Consider the following 18,609-nt stretch of genomic DNA (forward strand, 5'->3'; position numbering starts at 1 on the left):
CTGTGCCATCAGATGTATTTTTGTTTGTCATGGTCTCTTGAGCTTTAAACGTTAACGAGCTAAGATAATAATGATGTATGTGCTGAAAGAAATTTAACAGCAGAGTGACATTATCTTTTTGAACAGAAGTAGAGGGCATACAGGCTCTTCCTCATGAAGCAACCAACAGGTTGAGGTATAGACAAGTGGCGCCATCTACAGCCCAAAATACAATAACACAATTCAGAAGACTGAAGATCACAGAATACATCTCCAGTGCAAGTCCTGTTATTTCACTTCAGTATAACAAGAAACTGAAGACGTTTCAATTCTCTTGTGGATTTCTCCAAATCAGTCGTAATTAAAAGGAAGTTTAAGGACCTTTTTTTCTTTAAAAACCTTCAGTGGTAAAAAGGTATTCAGCGGGATAAACAAAGACAAAGTGGTGGACGGACATTGGACAGATGTTTGATTTTGTCATCATAAATGTATATACGCCTATTGATGAAAAGTCTGCTATATTTCCAAATAAGCATCTGTTAATGCTGCGATATCTGTGTTTACAACTTGTTTCCACTGCTCCAAGTGGCCAAAAAAATCAGTTACTGCAGGTTTAAAGTACGCTACTTGGGAATTAAAAGTAGAGTTTTGACCACTTGTGGTGCTACGAAGCAATGTTTTGATGTTGGACCCCCAACCTTTTTTTATATCTCATGCTGTAGTAGCAGGACAGACATGAAGCCAACCACAGGGGCAGAAGTGCTCTAGTGTGGCACTGTGAACTGGAAACAGTGAAGTAACAATCTATTAAATGGAAGGGAGGCTCGACTGTATAACACTCTGTTTCATGCTATTCCATTGATCAGTGTGCCAACAAACACAGCACTGTGCCATATACAGCAGATACAGGAGAACAGTGTTTCTCATTTCAAGCCTGTTTTACAGAAGCCCCAAAGGGCCATGCATTCATACATTTTATTTCCTCTGTTTTCCCGTGATAACGAGTTAATTTCAAATCAAATCAAATCAAATCAAATGTTATTTGTATAGCCCAAATTCACAAATCACAGTTTGCCTCAGAGGGCTTTACAATCTGTACAGAGACGACACCCTCTGTCCTTCGACCCTCGATTCGAGTGAGGAAAAACTTGCCCCCAAAAAAAGCCCTTTTACAGGGAAAAAAAAAATGCGGAAGAAACCTCAGGAAGAGCCACAGAGGAGGGATCCCTCTCCCAGGATGGACAGACGTGCAATAGATGTCGCATGTACAGAGCAGATCAACGAGATCACAATGTATTCAATTATAATTTCATTTGTTTACTCGAGATCTTGAGTTATTATCTCGAAATAACAACTGCCGTTTTCCCGAGATAACGGGATAATTTTCTTGAGATCTCGAGATAACAAAACTTTGTTTTCCCGAGATAACGATATTATAAATTTTGAGATCTTGAGATAACGACTGTGATATGATAGGCCTGAGATTATGGAGACGCCCGGGACCTCGTAGCTGGTCAGCTATGTAGTTAACGACGACATCAGGCTCACTTAGATTGCGCCGCTGATATAGCTGAAGCCTTGCTAACCGTCCTTTTAGAATACGCACGCTAATGTGTATATTATCTGTAACAGCAAGGCATAATGCGATTTCAGCCTGTGTCAGGCCTTGATTGAAAAGATATGCGACTCGGTGATCGATATGCTCCTGCTCCTCTGACATTGCTACACTGAATGATGTTTCCTGCAATGATTTAATATATTCCACTATCGTTTTGTTTTCTTAAGATCTTAATTATATCGTTATCTCGGGAAAACAAAGTTTCGTTATCTCGAGATCTCGAGAAAATTATCCTGTTATCTCGGGAAAACTGCAGTCGTTATTTCGAGATAATAACTCGAGATCTCGAGAAAACAAATGAAACTAACTCGTTATCACAGGAAAACGGAGGAAATAAAATGTATGAATGCGTGGCCCTTCCATACTGTTTCACTTCATGTGATATTGCTGTATTTTTACACTGTATCATGATACACGATATGTATTTCAATATTTTGAAATGTCCTCAAAACAACTTCATAAATGCTCGGATTAGGCGTCAAATCACAATATTTTTGACCAAATACCTCGATATTAATACTTTGACAATAATTTAGGGATGACTATTGGTACTTTCACAAAATATTAACACAACAAGATTTTTGTCCACATTACTGATAATCATCAGAAATCATTTTACTGTAATGCAGCCTTTAAAACCAGGAAAAGACAATATAATGATAATGATATATATTGTATATATTGCCCAGCCCTATGTTGCATCTTCAACAATACATAACTCATAACCAAACAGCTTAAAAGGTTGATTGACAGTGACTCCCAATACTACACCGTTCCTAAAACAACATGACTATTGCAGCAAACCAGCGACAGAAACTGGACTGTCGGCATACACTCAGAGCTTGGGTAGGTTTAGGAAAATATCGTGCTTTGGCTTAAATTACTTATGTAACTTAAGTTATGTATGTATTTAAGCCTACATCACAGTTACGTGACATCACGGTGTTCAAATAACTCACTGCTGACTTTTGGTTTCACACTGGACAAATAGAGGCATCCAGTCCGTCCTCCTCCCTATTTGGAGGGTCACCTGACTTCCTCCTTTGCTTCTGCAATGATTACTTCAGCCACCGGAGGACGCCTCTAAACAGTTAAGTTAATTATGGGTATAACAGTTTTCTGATGAGGATGGCCCAACAGCGGTGTCACTGTGTCCTGGAGCACACCTGTACATCACTGCAGCAAGGTGAAAAGTCAAACTTTACTTGAGGTCAACATAAAGCATTTTCAGGGGGCGTTAAGTTACTTTTTTAATGACGAAAGAAACTGATTCAACAAATTTTTCTTAGTGTGAAGGAGACACACAATATCTTTTGGCAAGAAACACTGAATGTAAACATAACTGTGTTTACTGAAACTCCACAGGGTGCCAAGAAAATTCTTGATGTGATACCTGCATGTTACCTTTAACAAACCCTCTTTAAATTAGATCCTAAAGCTATTTTATTATTCTCCTACTGTTTTAAAAAAGGGAACGAGTAAAAGAGGAGGTAGGAAAGCCAGTGAGGAATACATTTAAAGAGATCACACTCTCAGTCTTAGATTTCATCTCTCATTCTGCATTCAGCAGCATGACGCTTCTGTCTGCCGTCCAAATGGGAATCTGGGAGAGAAATCCCTTTAAGTCTGAAACCCTGAGAAGTGATCGCGGGTGAGACGGCTCGTTACGACGACCAGCTGCTGTGTCAGACTTCCAAATCGAGTCTTAACGTTCCAAAAGCCTGCAAGTCATTTTCTGCCAGAGAGAGTAAAGCTTCTGTAAAGCCGTCAGTCTCGCCATGCTAAGCCACCATGACCATATGTGCAGTACAGAAAATCTAAATATAATGGAGGTTGACATAGCTCGCACCAGTTTTCACCTGAGTCACATGTGAGGAATCGTTCGACTCTCTGGGTCCAAATAAAAATGTTCAGGAGTCTGAGTCGACAGAAAGAACACAACAAGTTCAAACAGAAACAATTAAGAATCATTTAAATGAATGTACAGTAGAGTCTTATGACAAGTAATATGGGAAATGTACATAATTACATGGTGTATGCTGCCTTCAAATGGAACCTCTGAGCTCGTGGTCACGAGGTGGGGAGTTGTGTACGTCATATGGTTTGCGTTCAAGTGGCTAAATCGTAAGAATAACAATGTTAGGTAATTGCATCTAGAAGCTGCTGATGCTATCAATTTAGCAGGCTCGTAAGTAAAGTAATGTAGGCAGCGCAAAAGGTGTAAAAAAGATTAAGCTGCTGAAATGTCAACTTTTCCCACACATATAAAATTAAACTAAAATTACAAGATATTAACTTACCATAACCCATGTATCATTTGTTCTTTCCATATTCAATTTCCAAGAATTGGAACATTTTATGATATTATACGTAAATTAAAAACAGGAAAAGGAAAAAAAATGGGTACTGGGACAAACTTGATTTTGTTAATTTTAGTTTGCCCGATTTGTGTGACCAGTTATTAGTTACAACTTTATTAAGTCACACAGTAGCTATGGTGGAATCATTTTGGTTATTTTTGAGCTGTAGTTTTGCGGGTAAACACACCGACCTCCTCAGCCTCTCTCCTGGTCCTCTGCTGCTCCCTCTTGGTGTCACTCATCCTCTGGAGCAGCTCTTCACTGTCAGAGTGTTTTTATAACTTTATATGCGTGGCCTCTCCTCTTCCAGGTCACTAGGAGTGACTTGGGCACCACTTGGTGATGCCTCGGCCTGCTCAGTTCACCAAAGTTGAATTTAACAAAACAAATTTGCCCGTATTTACTTCAAATAAGATGATTCCATTAAACTAAATAGATTTTTTGTGTTTTCAGTGTGACTGGATCTTTACTGGTGAAAAATGCCATTCAAACAGGAAGAGATCAAACCATGGCTAGCTGAATGCTACCACGTATAAACAGCTGCTTACTAATGTTTGCATTCCCCTAAATCTTAAGAATTTCACTCAGACAGACATTGACAAAGTCCATCTTAGACAGGTGACAGTCCCATCCAGAGTTTGACAATGTAGAGCTCAGCCTGACAAGCAGAGTCTGAGATGTCCTAAAATGGCCACCGTACAGAGGAGACACAAGGACTACTTGACGCGAAACAATCTTTTTTTGGCATAAGGTTAGCAACTTTCACTTCTCAATGAATTGGCCACCATCTTAGACCACATACCCAGCTCTCTTACTGCACCAATGAGAACAATTCTTTTGACTCAAATATGGACCATATAACAAAAATAAAATAACTTTGAAATAACAAACAAAAATGTCAAAATTTGAAATAAAAAAAATACTTTTTTTTTTAAAGCACTCAGCGATGATGCAGTGAATCCTCCAAACGATTAAAAACAAGATGCCACATATTTACTGAGCTGGTTCCCCCCAGGGTTTATCTTCACTTCCCCAACAGTGTTCCGTCCATTGTTTTTTTATTACTTATTATTATATGCACGTTTTCATTGTAATCATCACTAAATCACGGTTAAAGACGTCTCCAGTTTACATTATTCTCGGCCCAACTCACCACAAACTGGACAGAAACAATGATGTGAGCTGGAATAAAGAACTCCTCAGGTCTCTTGAGGTCAGAGTCTGTTTGAGGGTCCAGCTTTCGGGTCCGGAAAATTCCACTTGGTTACTGCATTTGTGAGCTTTGGAGTCAATATGTTAAATAGTTCCAGAGGGAACGTGCAATGTATTGCACCCGCGGTGTGCTCGACGGCCAAGGAAAACATACAGTGGGAGGTATCGCCATGTGGTCAAGGCCAGGATATTTGTGTAGATGACTGGACTGTGCCGTCTGGTTCTGGCCGAGTACGAACTCAGAATTTTCCTTACAGGCCGCCGTCACGTATCTACAGCTGACCGTGAGGCTGAAGCATCAGATGAACAGGGGATGATTCATTTGTGGAATAAATGCATATTTTTTATGACGCATGCGCAGAATGACCCGCCCCATATATCCCACAATTCCACCCTCTCTGCGCTAGTTGTCGCTCTAACGTTACGGCTAAAGGAGAGCCAAACGAGACGGTAACAGAACCTAAAGAACCAGTTGACCCTCTGGATGGGAACCTCGAGTGTAAACAAATCATAGAGCATGCCATAATTTGCACACACTGCAGGAAGGAGTTTTCGTTTCACCGAAGCACTTCAAGCTTAAAGTACCATCCCAACGCTAAGCATGTATTTGTCGGGGCTTCAAGTTCTGGTGCAATGCCCGGCTTACGTCAGACTACCGTCACTGACCGCAGGGCATTAAAGTGTTACTCTTGCCAAAATGCAACCTAGGCTTTTTTTGTGAAGGAACCCGAGTCAAACCTTCGTGTAAAAGCATAATTATGACGAAAAAGCCACTTTTAAGATTTACCGTATTTTTGTTTTCAGGTCAAAATCATTTTCAATGGCGTGCTAGGGGCAACATTACAGTAACATCAAAATCGCTATTTTTAAAACACTAAGAAGACTCGACACAACATGAAACTTTGATGGTAGTATCACTATGGTCTCATTGAGAACATTGTTTGTGTACACAGAGTTTACTAAAAAGAAGGTTTTTGAACAACTCACGCTAGCAGCAGCTTTTTTTTGCCATTTTGGCGAGAGTTTCACTTTAAGTAAGTCTATCTCTGACAAGTTGACTAACACAATTGCTAAATGGATTGCAAAGGACTGTAGACCGATTAATATTGTCGAGGATAAGGTATTTTATTTTTCAATCTTCATTGATCATCTAATCTTGATTGATTTGTCATTAATAAAAAACAAATGTTAAATGTATTTATCCGCCTTCTGACATTTATCTTTCTGTTCCCACAACAGTATACAGAGAAAATGGGGAAAAAAAACATAGTGCACCTTTAAATGTTACACAAGAAATGTGGAATATTTTAATTATCATGCATACTTTCTATTAAGAGTCATAAAGGAAACATGCACAGAATTTAAACTGCAAGGTTTCAGATTCAAGTGACTTTTTGCAAAATCTTAAAAAATGGCTAAAAACTAAAAAATCCAACTTTGGCGCCCCCAGTGGTCGTATCAAAAAAGAGCCGGATCACTAAAACGATGATGATGCAACACAATTACTAACTACGTTGGTTTTCTTCATTTTGGACTCTCTGGCTCCCCGTTGCATCAACAGTCAGCCATGTCATAAGATTACAGGTCCACACTGTTAATTTGCATGTCATAGTTGAACTCAAATCTGAATGATTTGCATGAAGTAATTTCACCTCTCTGAGCAAATCAACACACAGTGTCTGTTTTAATTGGAAAAAGTTGATTTTACCATAAAATATTTAGTTTTAAATTCTGCTGTGACCAAACTTTACTCAAAATAAAAGACTTTTACTACCAAAATGTGACTCACAGGCTGCTTTCTTTACTCCATGTTCTGAGTCCATTACAGCTTCTGTGTAAAGGATTACTGCTCTGTGTGCAGAACATGCATGAACTGTAATATTAGAAGCTTCCAAAGTGACTCTTCCTGTCTGTCTATCATTGGCCAATCGGCCCACAGATGGGCTTAAAGTGTCTCAAACTGATGATGGATGTCAAACATAAACACAGTCAGTGTTTTCAGCTGTGGACGATCCGTCCGGGAGGAGAGCAGAACATTTTTTCTTTTCAACTATTTTTACTTCGTCCGTTTAACTCCCAGCTGGATCGTTTGGGCTGAATGTGAAGCGAGATAGTGCTCAGCCCTCACAAGATGTTTGCTCGCTTCTCCTGCAGGTGCTTCTGACGGATTTGGAACGAATGTGAAGGTCATAAATCAGAGTTAAATGTTTCATATCTATGTCTTTTTTTATTACAGTATACGTTATGTGTCTGAGAGAGGAATGGACACTGTATGGGAGCAGAGGATGGCCGTGCCTTGGATTATTTCATTTCATGTCGTTTTTTTGAGACAACAAGATAATCAAGGGCATCAGTTTGTGTTGAAAAGTGGTGGGGACATAAAGGCTCATGTTGAAAAACACTTGCAAATGGTATTCAACGTGTGCATTTTCAGGCATTCATGAGGGATCATATGAAAAAGGGAGGATACATTCTTTCACAAGCAACACATTTTAAGTCACTATCATTATATGCACCTTAAAGTCTGGCAAATAAGATGCAATCATCTATGTCTGCAAACCATAGGCCATTCTCACTAGCTAATCAGTCCGCCGAATGTATTACATTCTGATTATACAATATATGCTGATTACATCTAATATCTAATCAACAATAACAGTTTTCCTGCACGTTAGTTAGTTCAATTTATAGTCGAAGTCCTGGGTTAAGATTTTGGGATAATTTTGCACCAGAATCAGCTACAGCCAGTTTCAACTGAAGCAAGAAAATCTCTCTTCTCTAATTTGTTTGTTAATATTTCCTGAGTGCAAAGATTTTTAACAAATGATGCCTTTATTTCTCCTACAGGGGATCAATAAAAGGTACCTCTTATCTTTATAAAGTGATGAGGACCACATTTTCTTTTTCAAAAATTGTGGGGGACATGTTTCCAATGTCCCAAGTGTACACCTATGAAGATATTAGACTGGTGATCTTGAGATTATTAAAAAATTTCAAGCACGACCATTGATTAAAGGTAAGTACAGTAAAATGCTCCTCCTTTTTACATTTATTTTAAATGTGATTTGAAAAGAAATGTATTAATATTCAAGACTATAGCCCACAAATTACAGTGTAATTATTTAGTATACATAAGATCAATAAAATACTTGTACTGACAGTACAGGGTACTTATACTAGGACATATACTGTATGTAGGTACACGGTAAGAAGACACAGGTTATCAGGAGCCTTTTTTCCATCTCCCTTTTTAAAAAAAAAAGTTTTTTAAAAAGTTTTAAGAGTCGCAGATTTCACACGTTTAGATGTAAATTCACTACTCAAAATAAGTTGAGAGATAGTGGGATATTTTAGTGTTTCACTTGATTGTTTCTTCGGTGACATATATGAATTTTTATTTTGTGTTCTGTGAATACTTTTGGTCCACAAAAATAATGCGACGCATTTAATTTGACTTGCATATATGCACACATATAACCCTTACTAATGCTGAGTAGTGTATGTGTTTTGGCACTAGGTGGCAGCACTCTGCTGATGATTCTGACACTGTGTGATGTTTACTCAGACTGCAGTCTCACAGCACTTCCTGCTGTCTGTTTATAAAACCTTAAATATTTTTTACATCAGGCACTTTAAACACTGTGTATCAGTGTGTACTTTTACCCATTCCTCTCTTCTTTTGAAGAGCAGCTGTGGTTTTGAGTGGTTTCTTTAACCTCTTATCATTGTTACACTTGTCTTAATTTAAAAAAAGTAATACTGGATTATTAAAATCAGGCTGAACTAAAAATCTCTTATGGTCTCTTTATGGTTTCTTGCATCAGATCTCAGCTCTCTGTTAAAACTCATCTGGCGACGTCCTTAAATCTGCGTTATAGGCCTCTGTGTTGTTTTTGCGGCAGAGAAGAAGAAAAAGATCTCCATGATTCCACCATGATGTCATGCAGTCAGCTCCACCCATGTGTGTTATTACTTCTGCCTGTTGTGTACAGTGAAGCAGACCAGCCAGCGATTGGCCGTCTTTGATCTCAGCCTCACGACGCGCCGCCGGTCTCCGAGGCCTGAAACGACACCCCCGCCCTCCGACGTCAAGCTAAGACCCGCTGGTCCGTTGTGACTGTACAGGATTCGACCGCAGACAAAACACAGGGATGAGGAGTCTCACTCCTTTAGATCTGTCACTGTCTGTGTCTGACCCCCCCTCACTTCTGGACATGGACCCAGAGTCCCCGGAGGACCACAACCGCTGATGCAACGAGCGCAAGGCGGGTTTGGCAGCCATCTTGTTTTCACAGCTTCTTCATCTCAGTCTGGTGTAGTTGCTCGACTCGCTGTCAGATTTAGCCTGCCAACAAATGAGTTCCTCTAGAGCGCGATGCAGATCAAAATGTGGACCGGAGCAGGTTTACAACACGAAGACAAACACCAGGAAGCAGAGAAGTAATGAAAAACACACAAACAACAGAATTTGCAATCAGTATCAGAGTATCTGGAAACGGCTTTTTAGTATTAATGGAACAGAAGCTCTGTCAGGCAACAAGTTTTAGTTTAGGGTACGGCTCGTCTCAATGTCCAAGAACCCAAAGTGGCGTTTTCAAATGACTTGTTTTGAGGGATCAACAGTTCGAAACCCAAGGACATTTACTTTACAGTAATATAACACAAAGAAAAGCAGCAAGTATTTAAGATGCTGGGACTGGAAAATGAGAAACTCAAATGATTAACTGATTAGAATTAATTGTTGATGATATTTTATATTTTACACTCATCAAGTTTGCCCAAAGAGTTTAAAATTAGACTTGAAATTAACAGAAATTTGAGAGCGTGGCAAGATAATCAGGCACAAGTAAACAGCGATCGTCTATCACTGTGTGTATTTTCATAGCTACAAACCCAGATGCAAAAAATACACTTTGAGGAAATGGGTTATTATATATATATTTTAAGAAAACAGGAGGAGGTAAAGAGCACACACCCTCACACCTGTCAACATCGCTGACTGTTCTAACCCCCAACTTCTGAAACCAAACCTATGTTTTAGAAAAACTGATTGTCACGTCAACAAAAACCCATTCAGCGTTTAAGTACAAGCTGTTTTCTGTCATATTTTGACTCAAATCCCTCGGCTGAACAGGAATGGTAGAAAAAATGATTGTGTGCAGATTTTAAATTCACACTAATTAGATGTGAATCATTCGGATGTAATAAAATCAGAATCCGGGTGTATTTAGCTGCAAGTTGCAGCACGGAAACTGTTCTCTTCTCCTTGAATTCAGGCTCACGTCACGTGGCTGAGAATGTCAGAAAACCCTCGGCGGGACTATTTCTTTGCGTGGTTGGATATTTTCCATGAGCAATGGCGTGATTATCTTGGCCTTTTCTCACATGCCAGCCCCCCGTCCAAAACACCCGAGCGTCCCTGAGCTGCAGTAACTCATCTCGGAGGAAATTTATGAGCCTCTGCTGTCGGTCCACAAGACGCAGCTCTGGAGTTAAACCAACGTGCTCAAACTTAAATAGTTGATGAGAACATGAAGAAGCTCTTTTTTCTCTCCCGTACAGCAAATATCTTGTCGTCAAGCTGCTAGTTTGAGTGCACAAACACATAAATACACCATCGTCCTCCTCCCGGTTCACAAATTTAACAAGTCGGACACGAGTGACCTGTGGAAACAGAGTAACTGCCCTCTGTGGACCCTGTTTCAGCAGCGGCAGGGTGGGTGGTCCGGCCACGTTTCTCCATTACACGTCTCTTTACAATGATTGCAATGTGTTTAACAAATGAAGAAACATATCTGTGGATGAATCCGTCCTGAGAGCTGATGGTTGAGTTAAAGGTGACGGTTGTTTTATGTCCTGGCTGAGCTCTGATAAAACGTAAAGGTTAAGTCAGAGCTCAGCAAGATGTCGTATTAACTACTTTAACAGAGGATATTTAACATTCCTGAAGAATCACTGTTTTCACTGCAATAAATCACTGCAAATCTGACTAATTACTGACTCAGTCTGCGGTAAAAACCATCACAGGCCAGAGGTGCATCATGTTAGGAGACGTACAAACGCTTTAACAATCTGTAGCGTCTTCTCCAACAATAACTTATTTCTTGAATGTAAATAAACAGTAAAACTGCAGCAATTTTTTATTCACTTTTTATGAATATGGTTCTGTAAAAGAAATAAAAACAAACTTTAAATCACTGACTGTATAAAATATGAACAGAGGTTTGATGAAACCAAGGAAGAAGTGCCGTAAACATGCATTCTTTCTAATGTCCAGCAGGGGGCGACTCCACTTGCTTCAAAAAGAAGTCAGATTGTATGTAAGCTTATGAGAAAATGTCCCTACTCCTCACTGAATTAATGACCTCAGTGAACAGTTTCCTGATAAGTTTATGGTCTCAATCTCCAGTTTCAAGTCTTTTTCAACACGGCACGATGTTCATTTTCTAAATTTTGGTCCCGTGTAGTGTAAAATAGACGATAAGCAGGGTATGATTTGGGGCGTGGCTACCTTGTGATTGACAAGCTTCTACCCTGGTGTGTCCTCTGGTTCTCAGTCAGATCCAATCAGCTTATCCTCCCCAGCTACACCCTCTTGTCCAAATATGATCCTTTCTGCCTACATAAAGGCAAGATGGCGACGGCTATAATGCCAAACTCGAGGCTTCATAACGGTCGTCTACAAACCAGTGTTACAGACGTTTGAGTTGGAGAGATGGTCGGCGCCTCTGTTAATGCTGATGGATGGAAAGCAGCACAAGTTATTTTCTTGTTTTAAAGCTGTTTTTGCTTCGTGACTCTTCGAGCTCACATCATCACAATGTAATGTACATGCATTAGACATTCACCCCCCAGGTCCAGAGTTTAGTTACTGACCTGCTGATTTATGAGATCAACGGCGCCGTGTCTCTGGGCTTCACTCGCCTTTTTAAAACCAGCGACATGCTACGTTGGATCAGAGCGCCCTCGTCCTCATCTGCTGTTGATCAGTCGGCTCTTTAAACGTCGGTCCGAAGGTTTTACTGCTGCTCTCCACCCTGCGGAGTCTCCAGGAGTCAGGTTCACCTGGACGCTGGTCGTAAACAGGTTCAAAACGTATAAACGAAGATATAACAAGGGCGAAATGATCAATTACAGACAGGTTACAAAGACAAATGAGATGATTTGAAAATGTTGTTGTATGCGTGTTATTTAATAGAATTTAGGGTTATTTTTCCATCGCTGGCGTTTGAAACATAAGAAATGTTAGTGCTGTTTGCTTTTACAGTAGAATCCTGTCGTTCATTGTAGGTCTTTGAATCAAATCAGTGCATTTTCTTGATTATATTTTAGATTATGGTTACAAGTAGCAGCTGACAAATCCATCATGCTTCTGAGGAGTCACTTATTAATCTTAGTACTGTATTTTAATAAAACTACATGAGTTATTTTGTCCATAAGTCGTTTATTTAACCATGTAAAGCCAGAAAGGCACATGAACATGAGGATTTTCCATTTATGGTTGACTAAAGGCAGTTTTCTATCAGCAGACAAGATGTTAATGTAGTGGAGAATACTGTACATTCGCTCTCACATTAATCTGCTTTATTTCTGCTAATGAGTGCCACTGTGCCGCTTTGGTGCAGATGGGGAATTTTTATTGTTTTTCCAGACTTAAGATCAAGGTGACAATAATTAATGGCCAAGGAGAGCAGACGAGGTTTTAAGTGTGGTTAAAATACAATACTGATCACCTGAGATTTACTGTACCATCGTGCAGTCGGTGCTTCGAACAGGACGAGCTCCAAAGCAAACAACTACAGCATCCTTCATTACCTCAGAAGAACTGGACAAACATTTCCCAACTGTCAGATTGTACTCTCATAACTGTCCGGACGACTGTGGGCATCAGGAGAGCGCAGCTTTTCAAAGCAGAGTGAAATGAAGAACTATTTGCATGTATTAATGTCTCAGGACGGACTGTGTGGGCTCGTTATTCGACAAGAGGATGATGGAGAGGAAGATCAAATCTCACTGCTGTCATGAAAGTAAGAAAAGTGACATCACGTAATTAATTCTATTCAGCCTTCGGCGAGGTATTTATTTATAGAACGTGACAGGATGTCTCACACTGCTGCCGTATTCAGTGTACCAACATGACTGTCAGAAAACTTTCTGAGAATTATTTTCTTTGCTTTTACGTGAAAGTGATGAAATTAGATAAATATTGCTAAACATTTATCCCAGTTGGCAGAAGAAAATGTTGGCATTTTACATTTCTGCAAACCACGGATATGTTAACATCTGTACAAATTTTAACAATATGTTCCTTTTTCATGTGTACATTATTTTTTTATGGGGTGTCTTTCCTGTCAGGAGGTGGAGGGGGTGGTGATTGCATTAACGCTATGTGTGAAAGCTGCCAAGCCAGAGACCACTGTTCAAGACAGTGTTTCAACATTTGTAAGCATGAAACCACTTGATATCATTAACAATACGTCTGGACATCTTCCAGTCATGTTTGTGGCAACAGAACCAGGTAAGAAGAAACCTGATTTTTCCCCCCTAACACTTACAAAGTGTTTTATGTTGCTAAACCTATACAGGTGATAACAGCATAAAACAAGTTGAACATAAATGTAAAATCGCAACATGAACAAATATGAGCTTATTAGCTAGACTAGCTCTGTGTGTTGTACTGTGGTTCTTAGGTATGCATGGTTTACCCGTCTTTAACTCCTTCCTCTTTTGCTCGTGTTCACAGTGAATCCTTGTCGGCTTGTGTTCACCTTCAAAGCTAAGGAGAGGAATGAGACAGTGACTTTGACGTAACCTCTGAGTTAATGATATGAGGGCAGATAAACATGGCTTCTGCTGTAGGCTTCAAAAAGTCTGGTTTTCAGTATAATATAGACTATTTCATCTCAAACTGTCTTCAACTTCAACGTATTACTGCTATGTTTTTGCATTATATGTCAATTAAAACATGGTTGGAGAGAAAAATCTGCAGATAAAAAGGGTGTTTAGATCCCTGTAGGATCTTGAAAAGGCCAAAATTCACCTTTCAATATTTAAATAAACTGATAGATTGGACTCGAACATTTTTACTGCATATTAATAAAAAAAGTAGGAAATAGAGACGATGTTTTTGTCCATTCTGCTTCTCTGCCGACCACACCAGATTCCCTTGGCTGATGTCTTTACGGCTCGGAAACATAAAATCTTCTGAAAACAAACAGTCGATGTTAAACGGGAGCTGAGGGATTGGTACATGAAGATCCTCATAAAGAAGGCCTGTGACATCTGTTTCCTTCCCCTGGTGACCCCTGGGACGTCACGGCGGGGTCACGGGCACCATTAAAGGTCACATGGAGGGGAAACTGTTAACAGTAGTCAACGGCAGACCACCTACCAACCTAACACAGGATAATCACCAGAAACTCATCTTTTCATTCAGGTTTTAAATGTTTTTTAGCTGACTTAATTTCATTTGTGGGAGTCGCGATCAGGACATTTTTTCTTCTTTTTCAGTCTTTGTAGCCGAGTAGTTTCTGCTCTACTTTCAGAAGTCACCTGTCAATCATCCAGAGTGAGCCGGACATTGATTTTTTTCACTTTGTAACATGAAAACTTAAATTTCTACTGTTTGCCGTATGACAAAAAATAAATCTTGAACAAGCACTTGTTCTTCTGGACCTTACAGCCTCATCTCCTGGCTTTCATTGGATGGAATTTGTTCAGCTGTCATCTCATGACATAAAGATGGAATACTGTATATCATGAAGAACTGAATTTACTGAGTGAACTCACTGATGAAAGCCAAAAGACGGGGCTGACAGATCTGGAAGTTGATCTTGTGCGAGGAATGTTTTGTAAAACTATAATTCTGTGGTCAGTAATCAGTGTTGGAAAGTAACTAAGTACATCTACTCCAGTAAACACAATTTTGAGGTACTTGTACTTGACTTGCATGATTCCATTTTTAAACCGTAGTGACATTAAGAAACAGTGCTGATGTCGCTCTCATCGAGCATTAATTAGCTGACTAACACATCATTTTGATGTGCACCTGCACAGGTGGTGGTGGTGGTGGTACTTCTTCTTCTTCTTCTCCTTCTTCTTCTTCTTCTTCTTCTTCTTCTTCTGTGTCATGACGGTTCAAACAGCTTTAAGGTGCATTACTGCCACCTTCTGAACTGGAGTGCAGATCAGGATGGGTCTTATGTCTTTATCATATTCTTCTGCTAAGTCAGGTTTTTTTGTTCACAAACGTTAATACTGTCCTTTACCCCACATGCCCCGAGTTCAACTGTAGTACTGCACAGGTGTTTTCACTTCCTGTTTGATTTGAGCTCTGATTGGACTGATTGGACAGACTATTTTCCACTTTGCTGCACCTTTTAAAGCAGGACACTTTTGACACTTGTGTTATTCAAATACTGCAGTGAGTACTTTGGAAAACGTGCAGTCTAGCCCTGAAATCTTCAGGAATGGGTCATGTGTGAATGGAAGCAGGGTCTGACTCCCCTCTCCAGATCTGGTAACAGTTTTGGTGACATGCCAGTGTGGCTGTATATTGTGAGGGAAAGTAGAAATGTAACTTTAAAATTGGTTGAAGTTGGGGGACTCAAGTTCTCACAACTTTATTCAACAGTGAACACGGTGCATAGTTACTTTGGTCTGTAGAGGGCTTTACACTGTAACTAAACATGTTTTGAGCTTTTTCTGAAACGAGTGATTCTGTAATTTTCTTAAGAGACTATTTCTTTGGTAGAAAGTAGTTCAACTAAGCAAAACTATTCTATTTAGTTTATAGAAAGGAGGACATTTCCAAGACTACAAAGAGTGAAGAACATATTCTGCAGTGATCGAAGAAAGTAAAGTCAGATTACTTTTCTAAGCATCACTGATGCCTTCCAGTAAGTCCTGATTGTCCTCTCAAAGCTGCAAAAATACCAGGACTTAACATAAATAGTTAATTCTACTCTTTTTCGTGGAGTCCTGACCAGTTTCAACAGGCCTGGTGAGAAGCAGAGCACCGTGGCAGCTCGAGACGCTTCACTGCTCCTTTAAAGAGCAAACCTGTGCAGGTGAAAAGTTGTTTTTGTTGGAAAAATGAAAGTTTGAGATAAAAGACGAGTGCACTGATGAGTCTCTGTTGATATTTTAAAATAATGTCCTCTAGGGATAAAACTATAAAAACAAACTATATTCTAAACTGAAGGCTTGAGGGATAACAGGATATAGGCTAACGTGTCAGCAGCGTGATGCCTTCAGGTACCAGGGGAAACGTCCCTTTCACTGTGAAACCTGAGATTTTGACCTCCTACTCCCTCTCTGCTCAACTATTTTAAAAGCCTTTCGGTGTTAATCTTCAGGTCAAATATTGTGAGTGTTTCTGTTGATGTGTGTAAGCTCAGAGCCTTCCTTTACATCTGAAGGCAGCATTAATGGATCAGAACAGCACGGGTAGAAGATCTGGAGATCGGAAGAGATGGATCCATGCAGGGTCTCTGGTTTAAAACAGGAAGTCGTCATTTGAGCTGAACATTCGGACAAGATGTGACTGAATTTTGAAAAGAGTACAAAGACACATTGACACTGTTACTTTAATCCCTTAATTGGATGTGATTTTTGATTAAATATCACCACAAGAGAGCTGTAACCTAGTAGAATATCAGTTGGGCGGTCGGTATTATTAAACAGATTTAAAGAGAGGTCAAAGTGTGCATTTCATTGCATCTTTAAAATCATCGGTCCATCGTGAACATATACTTTATTTTACAGACTTATATCCTGGTTCAACCTCAGTGTTTCTCACACAGGATGGATGCTCAACATTCCCGACAAAATTTCTTGACACCAAGTCGGACCTCCGACGAAGATCTGCACCAAACTACTCACTCAGGTGGCACAATCAGCAGCAGCCATCGGCCGCAACACAAAACCTTCTCAGCGATACAAAGCCGAGCTGACGTGTCAGCCTGCCAGCAGAGCCTGGGTGGCAGCAGTGAACTCTCCTATCAGAGCGTGTGGAGTTAAAGCTGGCAGTCAGCAGGGTGTGTGGCAACATGGACGACAGTCAAACAGTTCAGATGGTATTTGTGATTGTCCATTCAGCGTGAACCTGTTCCGTCTGTCTGTCAGCAGCCTGAACACAAGCAGCCTTTCAGCAGAGATGTTATCAGACGGCAGCAGGAGGACATCGAGTTGAGATCTGTGGGAACCATCTCTGATCTGGACCATGAGCCAGTTATGTTTAGAATCTTAGGGTGTGTGAGTTCACTGCTGTTATCAGACGGACATCTTGTGTCCTCTGCGGCACCTCGAGAAGGAAATATTTCTGTGTCTTTGAATTTCCTGTAGCTGTTCACAACAGAAATACAAAATGATGTCTAATGGTTTTTGAACAGGTTTCACAGAACAATTTAACATGTTTCTTATACAACAGCCATAAGAGAGAAGTGAAGCTGCAACAGTTAGTCAATTAATCGATTAGTAGACTGAAGGAAAATGTTATTTCCAACAGCCATTTTGGTAATTTCAGCAAAAATGTCGAACACTTGCTGGTTCCAGCTTCCCAAATGTGAGGATTTGCAAGGAAATTGTGATTTTGAACAGCCAACATGGCAGCCAAACAGCCGACCACAGTTTGAGTCACACCACTGGATATTTTCAAGGACACCTGGAGACATTTCCAACCATTTTATTGGCGACCAAAACCAACTACTTTTCACCGGAAGTCAGACCATCTAAATACGTGATCATGGTGACAGAAACACATATTTTAAGGCAAACCATGATGTTTTCTTACCCTGACCAAGTGGTTTTTGTTCGTTAACCTAACCAGAGCATAAGCACAGTGTTGTGACAAAGACAAAATGAAAAATGAAAAAAATTCAACCTAAACAAACATAAAGTTGCAACATAAGGAAACATTCAGTTTGAACTTATCTGTGGTTTTGCAGATACGTACTTGGCAACGTCAATTGGTCTCAATTGCTCAATTTGTGGCCCTTCACTTACATTTTGTAAGTCAGTATGGCCCTCTGGGAAAAAGTGTTACCCACCCCTGGATTAGACTGTATGTTTTAGCTAGGTGTACCTAATAAACTGGCCTCTGAGTTCATAAACACAGAATATTTTGTAGACAAATCAGATTAAAGACCAGACAGGAGTTTTGCAAAGTGCTGACAACTGGATAATAGAACATCTCACAATTCAGTCAAAGTCAATCGGGAGGGGAAAAAAAGAGATTCTGTGTCTGACAAGTTAATCCGTCATGATTTATACCTGATGTTCACTGTGTTACAACACAACGCAGAGGTGGCGTTGCAGTAATTAGCCAGAGACGTGCTTTGTGTAACGCCACGGTACACTGACACGACGGCAGCCAAGTGTTTAGTCACGAATCTGAGAGGTGTGATTAATAGCCGAAGAGATGATATCAGTGACGATGAG

The sequence above is a fragment of the Pagrus pagrus genome (genome assembly GCF_965226575.1).
Source record: "Pagrus pagrus genome assembly, chromosome: 16".
NCBI lineage: Eukaryota > Metazoa > Chordata > Actinopteri > Spariformes > Sparidae > Pagrus > Pagrus pagrus.